Source organism: Patagioenas fasciata, chromosome 9 (assembly GCF_037038585.1).
Source record: "Patagioenas fasciata isolate bPatFas1 chromosome 9, bPatFas1.hap1, whole genome shotgun sequence".
Classification (NCBI taxonomy): domain Eukaryota; kingdom Metazoa; phylum Chordata; class Aves; order Columbiformes; family Columbidae; genus Patagioenas; species Patagioenas fasciata.
The window spans coordinates 23,063,146-23,075,860 of NC_092528.1; positions in this window are offsets into that span (position 1 = coordinate 23,063,146).

A 12,715-nucleotide genomic window follows, 5' to 3' on the forward strand; every position below is an offset into this window, starting at 1 on the left:
ATATTGCACCATTGACGGCGTGACAACAACTCGCCGCTTCCTCCCGCTCCCCCCCACCCGGCTCGCTCCTGCGTACGGGGTTTCCTGCCCCGGCCCCTGCTGCAGCACGAGGGAGGGGAAGCATGGCGGGGGCGGGTGGGTGTTCGGGCCCGGCGGGGAGCGGGGGGCAGGCGGCCGGGCCGAGAGGGGCAGCGAGTAGACCATGCGCAGCGGCTGGGGCGGGTAGAGCGGCTCCCTGTCACGGCTGCGTTTCCTCCGCCATGTCGGTTGTTTTTAAAGCCCCGGAGTCCGGGGCTGACAAGAGGAAAGCGACGGGGGAAGGCGGTTCCAGGGCCGCGGGACTCGCTCTCTCCGCCCCACACACAGCAATGGCTTCCTCCTCCCCCCGCTAGGCAAAACACACCCTGCATCAGCCCTCCTCACCTGGTGTGGGGCGGGGAGGGGCTGGTTAGCGAGGGGGACGGGGAGCGACGGCCTGAGGGGCCGTGAGGTGCGGGGGGGAGATGATGGCGCCTGAGGGGCCAGGACCGCCGCGTGGGGCTCCCGCCGCCCGGCCCCGCTCGGCCCCGGCGGGGTTGGTGTGGAACCCGGGGACCGGGCCGGCCGGGGCTGAACCGTGCGGGTCTGTCACGGGGCGTCCGAGGTGGATCGTTTCTAAAGCGGGTGAAGGCGTTTTGGGAGAGGATTTGTGGGAGTGGGGCAGGATGGTCCTCAGGGCGCTGAGGAAAAGGCGGTGCTGCGATATGCTGCGGTTTGTAGTGTAGCGGTGTCTGCGAAAAAAATCTGTCAAGGCTTGATTTAAAGGTTAGTGCAGTCCAAAGTAAAGCAGTAAGGAAAATGTGACTCTGCAAACCGACTTCAGTGAAATGATCAGAGATGATGCCCAGTGCTTTCATACTATTGCAGAAAAAAAATAAAGATCATTTCAATGCTCTCCTCAGGTTTTACAATAATCTGTTAATCAATATTTCTTATGTAGGCAAATAATATAAATTGTAAGCAATAATTTGTGCCAACTTTAATAGGTTTGTGTGTGTCACTTCCCAAACCTGTTTCCATAGTGATTATATACGAACAAATGGAGACAGTGCTTGGAAAATTCAACCCTTTACTTGTCTAGAGTATTGTAAATTGTCTAGAACCGTCTAGAATACCTGTAAAGGGGATCTTTGGGAGACTAAATGTATATCAGCTCTTCCTATGGTAGCATCTGCTTGGGCAATATGTAGAAATATCACGATGTTTTTCAATATCCCAGCTAAATTATATAAATGCAGCTCCCCAGTCAGCCCACCCTGATGCTCTCAAGTTTTGTCCACCCATGCTGGGTGGAAAATACTGAGGATGCTGCATGTCTTTGCAGTTTAGACAGCGCCACAATAACCAGATGAATGGCAGCAGTTTGCATGGATGCATCAACCTCTGGTGATGAAAGAAACAGGATGGACTGAAGAAAGAGCATGAGGACAGGTTTGGGCTGGCACAGTCAGATTTCTTATTAAAAATTACTTTGAGTCTGAATTGAAGAGATGATACTGCTAAATATATATATATATATATATATATCTATTTTTAAAGGATCTTGAGCATTTATTAAGAAAGCTGTAGATATTATTATTATTATTAAAATATTGCAATTAGGTCTTAGTATATTTGCAAACCTGGATTTCTTGATGTGTGGGCATTTCAGGAAGGTAACTCATCATTTTCCATAGACTTTAAGCATCTTTTTGAAAAAAAAAAATAATCATCTCAGAAACAGGTGTCGAGTTTCTCTTTTCCTGCAAAGAAATTAGTGGCATTTCAAATTACCCGTGTATTAATAACATTTTAAAAATTTGGTTTGGACAAAAGTAGCTTTTAACAAGGCTTTCCTGGCTTTCTTTATGGATAGTTATATGAGAAACTGTTCCTTTTGCTCCAACTTGCTGCAAATCTTGTTTTACTCCACTTGACTCAACTTCATCTTGTTCTAAAAATGCCGTAAAACTCAGGGAAGTGCTGTTTACTTGTTTGTTTTTACTATTATCTTTAATCAAGAGACAATTTCTACAATTGGTTTTGTTATTTACTGTCTACTGCCAGCACATGTTTCCGCAGGCACTGGGCACTTACGGAGCCAAGCGCTGCTACAAGCTCCCACTCACCAGCCCTTATAGAGGAGCTTGAAACTTCCCTGGCTCTGAGGATTTTGTTTTTCTGTGATTTACTTGGTGCTCCAATGTAAGGAAAAGTCTGTGGGCACGTTGGTATCTCGTGTCACACGGTCGTGGCAGGGTTTGGCAGAGTTTGACAAACCTGATTAGTTGGCCATGTTATTTGCTCTGGTTCATTGTTATTTTAATCCAGTGCTGTAGAATCAGATAGTTCCCAGTCGGGTGGCCTCTCATCACATGCTCTCTATTTGTCTTGAGTGTCAGAGATTGAAAATATGAAATTAAGGTTTAAGAAGTAAATCATCAGTACCCACGTTAAAGGGATTCAAATGGATGTTCTACCTTAAGGGACATGAGGAGAGGAATCCAGTGTTTCCTCTGGTGAGAATCATCAGCTTGTTTCACCAAATGAAAAGAGGAAAGAAATTTTGTTTCATTAACTTGGGATAAGCTAAGAATTGGAAACACTGAATCAATCCTTTCTTTTAGTGAAACAAGATAACAGAAACCCACGGTTGTCATCCTGGCAATCACCTTAGCTGCACTAGAGGAGACATTTTTGACATTTCACACTCTTTAAAACCTCGGTACCTGAATACAGCATTTGAAGCATTTGGCTATATCAGGGCAAACAGCCATTTCGTTTGTGATCTCGTAGCTAATTTGTGTATTTTTAGTCGGGTGGTAGCCATGCTCAGCCTGGTATTACTTGTGTTCTGAACATGAAGCATCATAGTGAGAGATATCGAAAGGTGAGATTTTGTCACTGAGAAAATCTTGGATTGACACTGGGATTTGTTACAGCCCCCTGACTTTACATCTGATAAAGCTTTCTGGAGCAGTCTCAACTGGAAACTTGCTCCTCAAGGACCAGGTTCGTGTTATTAACAGGCAGAAGAGGTGCCAAAAAGGTACTAAATAATATGTTGGTGCTACTAAAGATAGGATCCACAGCCGCATTTATATGTGAACACTATATACTTCAGTAGATGTCTCCCCAAAAGACAATCCTGGTGAGTCATGAGCTCTTTAGTGAGAGTGAGTATAATTATACATTTATGAACAGGGGGTAACAGATGGACTAGCTGGTTTAGCAGCTGGGTTTCCAGTCATTATTCATGCAGATTGAAGTAAAGAATGATGTATCTAAAGAAAGCAGCAGGAGCTGACACCTCCTGAAACCGAACTCTAGCTGAGCAATTCCTGCTCGTCAATATTCTGGCAAAGGCAATGTCACAGTTTGTGTTAGGAAATTTCAGAAATCTCATACCGTGATTTGAATTTACCATGAACCTGTCATGTACTTCATGGGAAGCCTGGAAGATCCCAAGTTCCTCTCCTGCATGTGTAAGTCTGATTCTAGAGTACATTCCATGTATTATTTGGTTGCCACAACTAGTAAGACAAAGAAAGTAATTGGGAGTTTATTCCCAGCAGGTCGCATTAAGGATCAAGATGATTTGTTAGGGTGCTGTTAGCAAGAAGTAATGTTTTTCAGTTCATCATTCCCAAAGGATCCTGCCTAAACAAAAGCGTGCTTCCTCAGCGGTAGGAGTGGATAAGAAAGATTCTGGAAAATCTCCAGGGGAGAGAGTAAGTCCAAATTCCAGCAGTCCCATGTTTGTTATTTAAATACATTCAGAGGGTTTCATTAATGTTAACTTACTCTTTTTTTTTTTTTGTCATACCACTGAAATTACAATATAAACAAACTAAATAATAAGAATGTGTAAGATGCAGTCATTTTAATGCACTGAGAAAGCTTGGGTTTTATTCTTTAGTATCTCAGTGCAATTTTAAATCCACATTGTGATGACTTTACTAGGCTGCTAGGCTTGCTTTGTCATCCTTTTTAAAGGTTATTTTACAACTTTGTTATGCTTTGACAGATATTTCTACTCTTTGCCACTGCAATCAAACTTGTGTTGTGAAATCTCAATGATGTCCTTGTTGAGTCAATGGAAAGTACATCCAGACACAGAATTTTCTCTCCCAGTCGAAGTTTTGTCTCACTGAATAGTTGTGCACTAGGCCAATAAGGAACATTTTGAAAAATGCTTACATGATTTAGGAGCCAAGCACTATAGAAAGCCAGTGGGATTTAAGTTGCTTTAGTTAATTTCATTGTCCCACATGCTCAGTCTATTCAAGATACTCAGGCTTGTGCAGAAGATATAGGGTGGGTAGGTCCCTGTGCTGACCAACTGACTCACTCATCTGAAATGTATACATGGTGGTTTGTGGCTTGTGCTCCCTAATTGCTTTGAGCACAAGGTTCCAAGGAGGGTCGCTGGGTCAGTTTTTCACAGTTTTGCTTCTTAGCCTGAGTTCTCTCACTCCCAGTAAGACTTTTTTTTTTTTTCCTTGATGATATTCATTTGTTAAACTGTTTAAGACTAATTTACTTGTTGCTTTTTAAAGAAGTGGCAAAGTTGTGTGAATTCTGTATTTCAGGTCATTCATTAATCTCTTAGAGTCTGGGACTTAAATTCAGACTTGTAGTCACCTTTGTGCCTTCAGAGGTCTCTCTGTTATGTATTTCTTATCGTGGAATAATGAAGTTCTCTATGAATTTTTAAGAAATACATTTTCTCTTTTATACAGTGGGAAAGTTTTTGTAATCTGCTGCTGAAAGGAAGTGGCAGAAACATTCTGAGGTCTTGGAGGAACCTGGAATTCTCAGCCCTGTCACAGAGGGTCAAAATCTAAGAAGTAAGGGAAGTTGAATACTTCTTATTTTTATAATATGTATGCATAGTTTCATCCAGTGGCCTTTGAACTTGTGAAAAATTTCCCACTTCAGTTAGCATTTCGTTTGGCTTCTAATTAAAAAAAACCAACAACCTAGTGTTAATTTTAGAATATAAATATTTCCTTTCTTAGAGTAAGTATGTAAACTAGTATTAGGTCTTTAAGTGTGCATGAAGTAAGAAAACAATCATATGGGATCACTTAATGGCGATCTTGTGATTTTAGTAATTATTCTGGTAATAAGAATATTGGCGCAATAAAATCCCAACACAAATACTTGAAACAGAAATAATATACCTTTCTTTCTATTATTTTCTTCGTCATTCAGTCCTCTGCATGCTCTAAAACTCAATAGTTATCGTTTCAGGTCTTGAATGTTCTCCTTGATTGAGCGATCAGATTTTGTCTTGCAGTTTTTAAGGCTTGTAGTCAGGCCCAGGACATGGAGTCCGCTTAACTCTGTTCTGTGTTGTCTTAAAGACTCCCAGTGTGACCACAGATGTAATTTTAGCGCTAAAATCGAGCAGATGATGTTTGTTAGAGACTTGCCATTGACTTTTATTGGAATGAGAGCTCTTTCTGCACTTCAGTTTTCTCTTCTGTAAGGTGGGGATGATAGTGTTTGTCTCAGAGGTTACATGCAGGGAAATGTTTGGAAAATGTGGAGATCAGTAACGGTAGGTGGCTTTGAAATCTTTGATAGAAGTTATGTGCATGCTTTCAGGGTAGAGATTGTTCTTTCTATTACAAAAGTAAAGAAAGCTGGTGAGATTAAGCAGGTGGCAGTTGCTGATAACATCCTGACAGAGTACTGTGTTTACGTCTGTTTTTTAAGTCAATTGGAAGACTTCAGCACTACCATGAAATAGTGCATGTCATATATTTCTGTGAGACAGTCTGCCAAGAATTTTTTTTTTCCAATTCTGAAAGAAAGGTAAATATGAGCCTATGCATTCCTTTGAAGAAAACATTTGTCCTTCTGGTATTGATTAACCATCTATGTGAGTTATTTATTCTCACGGTTATTTGGTTTGGAGTCCAATGACGATGCTTGAGGTTTTTAATTGTTAAGCTGATTCCAGTTGTTTAAGTTTTGGAACTGCAACTACAGGCAGACCTATATTCTGTATTTAATTTTGGGTACCTTACCTCATCGATGAAGGAGTTGAGTGTTATGTTCTTAGAAGGAGGAACAAATGCATGTGAAACAAGCCAAGATGAAAACACCAAAAAGGCCAAACAGCGTTTCGTTTATTCTACAGGAGCATCTTCACAGGACCAAAGTTTGTGGTAAAAAAATCTCTGTGTTGTAGATGTCCTTACTTTGATAGATGCCCCATGTCCTGACTGATGAGACCAAGTGACACGACTCTGTCCTTCCCCCTCCAAATTGCACTTTCAGACATCAGAGCAAGGCCACGGTGCTTTGGAGTTGACGTACAGCACTGTGGTTGTGAGGGCCCATCTCACACCAGTGACAACAAAATGGCTGGATTTTATCAACTAATACAGCATTGCACATAAAGCCTTCTATGAGTGTCTTACAGGCTCTTATTGTCAGGACATTTAAAATGAGTACGTCTGTAAACAGCAAGAGTAGGATATTGGAGAAATTCCTTAATTGTTCTTGAACAGCAGCTCTTTCTGTCCATATCCAGCCTTGTGGGATAACTGGAGTCTCTTCTTCCTTCTCTAGTAAAGCATTTTCACCTCCAGAACAATACTTTGCAGTTTATAGGGCTTGTTACAACATGTAAATGTTAACAATGAAGATAAATACTTTGTCATTAATAAAATGACCCATGTAGTAAGAAACATTGCCTCAAGGAAAATCTTAATTTCTACAAAAAGCAAGTTTTCTATTGAACCTTACTTTTTGTAAGAAACTTGAGTCTATTCATTTCTGCAGGTAACTATAGCTCAGATTCCCTGAGTTTTGCTTCTGTCACTGATACTGGCTTAATGTGAAATCATAGATGAGAAGTTTCAGCTGTGTGTCCTTGCTTCACCTGCCTGTAAAATGGAAATTATAGTCTCCTGTCCTGGAAGGATCTCTTAAACTGTAAACTGTTTAAGGCTGGGACTGATTGCTTTCTGTGCTGTGCTTCAGCCTAGAAGCAGTTGGTTCTCGGTGGGAAGCTGAGGTTCTACCTGGGTCAAAGTATAAAAAAATAATCAAGATACACATTGTGACTTGTTTAATAATTTTTTTTGTTTGTTTTGTTAATCCTTCTGATATTTTTTTTAATGAAAAAATATAAATATTACAAAGCTTTTCTCTTTAACAGCATTACAGTATTGCATGCTGTTGTAATGATGGGGTCTGAAATGTGTGCCCATGAAGCTGAAGCTGTGAAGTGGGCTGCTTAAACAGTGGTTTGTAACTGTTCTGTTCTTTGGGGTTTCTTTTTAGTGTTATGAAGCCTGTGTAGGCCAGTCCTTAGTCCCAGTTGTTTGCGCTTTAACTCATTTCAGAATGCTATTGTATATTATTTTGTGTGCTAATTGAATACTATCAGATGAGACAAAAATGAACGTACACAGTGCAGGATAGTAGCAAATTAATTCTTTTCCTCTCAGGTTGCTCCCAGGAACAGCTGCACACATTTCCTGGGGTCCTCTGACGCAAGCAAGCTGGACATCCACTAATGCAAATGTGGCCATCCGCTTCTGCCAGTGCAGACAGGATGCAGGTGATCATGTTATTTTAGCCAGCAGTAACTGTGGCATCACTCGTGCTGATCTAGAGCGTGCTCTTTAACACATCATGTCACAGCAATTGGCAGTTGCCAAAACCTTTTGTTCTTTGCACAACAGGAGACAGAAATGAGAGTTCATGCTGAATTACAGAAATATATTGATTAATTGATTTCAGGCATGTATTGAAAGTGATTTGATTATAAATTACTGTCAATTTTTGGCAATAAATAAAATACATGTACCTCTATTCAAAGTAATTTTATTTTGTGCTAGATACTTAAATTAAAGAGCTTCCAGTAATAATTGTTTCTGAGTCTTAATGAATTGTTTATTTGCTATCATATTCAATATTTGTTTGTAGCTCGTTCTTATGATTGATTTAAAAGTAGCCAAGTCAGGAAAATCGTAATTTTTAAGCAGGCAGACATTATAGTATTTGTTAACCACACAGGTACTGGTATTTTTTCTTGGCTTGCTCTTTTGTCCTCTGTAGCTTGTGTTACCATTTCTAAATATATTCTGATACACACTTCTCCATGGGTTACAAGACTGCAAGATCTTGTGTTACATTGTTCCTTTTATTTCAGCAGGCATTTAATAAACACACAACTGATTTCATTTATGTGTTGATAACGAATAGTCAATCAATGACAAGATACTCAGAGTTTCAGGACTTCATTTGAATGTGCTATTTTGTGTGTTTTCAGTTCTGAGTTTTCTTTATTTTTTTTTTATGTTTCTGTCCAAGAAATCTGAGTTATGGCAAAGATGATTTTACATTTTGTTACTCAAAAGGAATAATCTGATTTCCTTTACTATTATTCATTTTCATTGCTAACATTCAGCTCTTCTGGGAATACAACTTTATACCCCTGGGAACACATTTCTGAAATCAGACTGGAATTGTGTTTATTAAATTACAATCAGAATTGTCTTTGCTAATTTACAGGGCAGACAAGCTGTGTATGTTTATGCAGAAGGAAAGAGAGGAAAGTGAGAACCATAAAGGACTGCTGCCTCAGAGCTGCTGTTGCCATAGAGCTGCTAACGAGGAAAAAAACTGCAGCATGGATTTCTTGTGCTGGTGAAGGTAAGATGAGGGCACAGCCAAGACTGTAGGAAGGGGGAAGGGAGGCAGAGGGAGGGAGAAGAGGAAGAAAGTCTGCGTCCTTGCTGTCTAAAAAAGGAAATTCAGTCTCAGTGTTCAGGAGCAGAACTGCTGGTGCAGAAGAACAAAGCTATCTCCGTTGTTTAGGAGTGATGAGCAAGCAAGCACACTCCCATGCTTTCGGAGGAAATACTGCAAAAGAGGGAGGGAGAAGAGTGACTTATCATTTAGAAAATACTACTGCTTCAAGATAGCTGATTTTTGATACTACCTTGGTATGAATAATGTTCACCCGGGTAAAGACAGCAGTGAAAAAACTCAGTAGGTAGATAAGCAAGAAGAAAAAGTGATGCTGAAAAAATCAGCATAATCTTGAGCTGATGAATTCAGTCTGTATGTATTACAGTGTGTTGGTTGTGACATTCAGCTGAGCAGTGCTGTGAAACCTTTCTCAATGCAGGTGAAATGTTTTTGTAGGAAGATTGTTATGATAAATTGATCTGTTATCAACCTTTTATCAATGATCTTTCATCTTCCATCTAAGTAGAAGTTTTTTGAGTGAAAATGTTTAATAAGTAACTGAAAAGTATATGTTAGATACTCAAGAATACTGACAACACAACTGACATCAGACATGCTTTCTGTGTAATCTCTTTAATGGAGTGAGCTTTGTAGACTAAGATTCCTGATCATTGGAGGATCATCTGCAAAGCTCTCATTCAAAAGCTGCTGCTGTTTCTACATTGGTCTAGCATGTTACATCTTGCAGCTTTTTACTGTCCTTCACCTGTTTCATCTCTCGGTCTTTTGTCTCTTTCTGAGGTGACTAAACCCACATGTCCTACACAGCAACCTGGTGCACCTGCTGTGTGTGTATAGTGGGGCCTTGAAGAGACTGAAACAACCTGTAGAGGCAGTGGTAACACTGTCTTAGCTGTGTTGATAATAATATGTGGATATTGCTTAACTGTCTGATTGCTGTGTTATTGAGTGTGCTTGGATAGAGCAGCCCTTCCTCACAATTTCTCGTTTTGCACTTTATCACCATCTATAAATGGTGTTTGGCTATTTCTTCTGGAGCTTGTTTGGAGATTGGGTTGAGTGAATTTCTACTATAGCAGCCTATTAGCTTGGTTCACAATCAGCAATTCAGACTGTAAACAAAGAAAATTTTATTATGGATTCAGATTATTTTAGCATTACAATCTCTTGCTGTGAAATTGTTATTTTTTGAGATTATAGCGCTTAGCTCATACATGCTGTTTCCCAATCATGAATGACACTGGGTGACAGGTATTGATCGTGAATACATCGGTTGCCATTTCAAAGGTACATTATGAGGAGCTGGATGCGTAAAATGTATTTTTACTAGTCAGACTCATTTTGTGATTCATACTAATTTTGTCAGACTCATTAGTTGCAGACAGTTTTTCTGCAGTCTTCAGAACCATTCTTCTCATTTACTGTAGTCCCCAGTGCAGTCAGTGGTTGATGACATCCCGTTAAGATTTGCATGGGTCCCTTGAGCCAACACATGAAGATCAAGTCTTAAGCCATGACTGAGGCAACCCCAGCAATAGAAGTGTTTGTGATTTAGTTCAATGTCAGCAATCGGTTTAGTCATTTTCTGCTCTGAACAATTGTTAGTATCTTGCTGGAGTGAATAATTGTGTTACAACTGAGTTCCACAGGGCATTAGGCGCTGCGTTTCAGAAGAGTTCACTCAGCTTATGAATCAAAACAGTTTAGGTTCTTCAGAAATCTGAGGTGATTATTCAAGCAAGTATGACTGTGTAATAAACACCTCTGTGCAGAGTAACTGTTCAAGAAGAAATGGATGGTCCCTACGCAGGATAAAATTCAGTTGCCTTAGTTAAATATTTAGTGGAAAGTTCGTGTCGCAGTCTTAGATCAACGTGATGTAGTTCTTCATTGACAAAACGAGGTAGCCAGAAGCGCAGTGTTGCAGATTGACAGGTTATTCTCACAAGTTTACAAATAGTATGTATGTTCATTGGCTCCAGTTGATGGTGGCTAATATGTATTTACAGTGAAAAAGAGAAGAGGTATGGTAGTGCTACGACAGAAATGTCTTGGCTAATTAACCGTGTCCAGTGTGTGGAGTGCAGACGCATTATAACCTTCATATCAACGCAGTTCCTATTGCTGGACTGTCAGCTACAACCAACAGACCTACCGACTTCAGTGAAAGTTTCAGAGGCATCTTGTATGTCTTATGGTAGAAAAATAACTTAATCTGAAGTTAAACGAAGGAGAGGAGTTGTTTGTAAATCTACATAGCTGTCTGTATATATGTATGGAACTCTGATGAAAGAGGTGAACTTGGAGTTTATACTTGTTTTTCCTGCTTCTTCCATCTGGTTTATTTTGTGGGGGTGGTCAAGAGAATAAGGAGGTAGGGCAAAACACTGGCCACAACACTCTCTAATCTCTTTATCTGGGCCAGGAAAAACCTATTAAGCTACCAGTGCTGCTGTGGTTAATGCCAGGACCTGCACCAATTCCCAAAACATCTCAAAGTATGAGCTATTTTGAGGGTTAATGCTGCCCATAATTAGCTTTTTTCTGCTTGCAAGGTGCTGTTGTACTGCTCAATGTGTATATCAGCCTCTTCCAAGTAATAGCAATTTTCTACACCTTAGACTTTGAGTGCTCTAAGGCCTGATTTTTAAAAGTGCTGAGTGCCCACAATGCTATTTAAAGGTAATGGGACCACAGGGTTCTCAGCAAAAATTAATATATCAGGCCTCTCTGCTCGAACTAGAGATTTTAGTTCAGCAGTCACGAGACTGCTTAAGTGATCGGTCTGAATTCTGGGTACATTCTGGAACTGATTAAAAAAACCCCATATTTTATTTTATTTTACAAAGAATATTTCCAACACTTGATTGATTTCTGGGAAGTTGAGGTATGTCGCATTATATTGCTTGATTTTTATTAATTTTGTGAGCATTACTATTTTAGTTAATGTACAGCTAGTAACACAGCTGGCACATAAAAATGAAGAGAATTCGGCTATAATAGAATTACTTGTTTGTGATGTTCTATGTGTGGTTTTTTGTTTTTTTTTTTTTTTTTTTCTATTGGATTGAATGGCAAGAAATTAACTTCTGCTGACATGTAAGGATCAGAATAAGAAATGAAATAATGTTCCTTTATTGTTTAAATTTCTTTACACGCGTCTGGATTTTTCAAGGTACTGAACTACAGTGTTTTGGGCATGTGGGTCGAAGTCTTTCTTTAAACATGCTATAGCTCCCCCTGTTCTGTTGATAAGCATTATATTCCCCCTTGGAATCAATAATCCTCCATTCTTGTCTACCTCAACTGTTAGAATTTTTTATAGCAATCTAAGTTTCAGTTAAATATATGTCCTCCCTGGATAAAAGGTACATCCTCATTCATTCCATGCTTTAATCACTTTTGTTTGTTCACCCCATTTCTGCTCACACAATTAGTTTTTCATTTCAAGCCAAGAAGTCTGTTGGAGCTCCTGTAATAAGTACATCCAGTGGAAGATGGAGAGTCATCCTCTGAGTTCATACAGTGACCTCTTATAAAAGCATTTTTTGCATTCAGGCTCTTCAGTTTTAAAACAAGTGCACTTCTTTGGCATGACTCTGGATTCTGTGGGAAATTCCAGTTCTCTGAGACTTATTTTGAACTGAAACAGCAAGGTTAGTAGTTTGCTGTGTGAAACCAGTAATTTAGTGCCTAATTTTCAACTTACTGATCAGCACTATCAGTATTCACGGCAGAAAAGGATCACTATCAGTTTTATAATCCCTGTCACTCTGTGCTGATAGGAGTTACTCCTCTGGAGCTTATGTTTGAGTTTTCACTGAGCAGCAGACTGAAACCAGTTCAGGAACAGCAGTAATATTAGTATTCATTGTAGCAAGATGCCTTACCCAATTAGGAAAACCTTCACACATTCCTCCTTAAAGCAGCCTTCCTCTTATTTTAGAACACAGTAGAA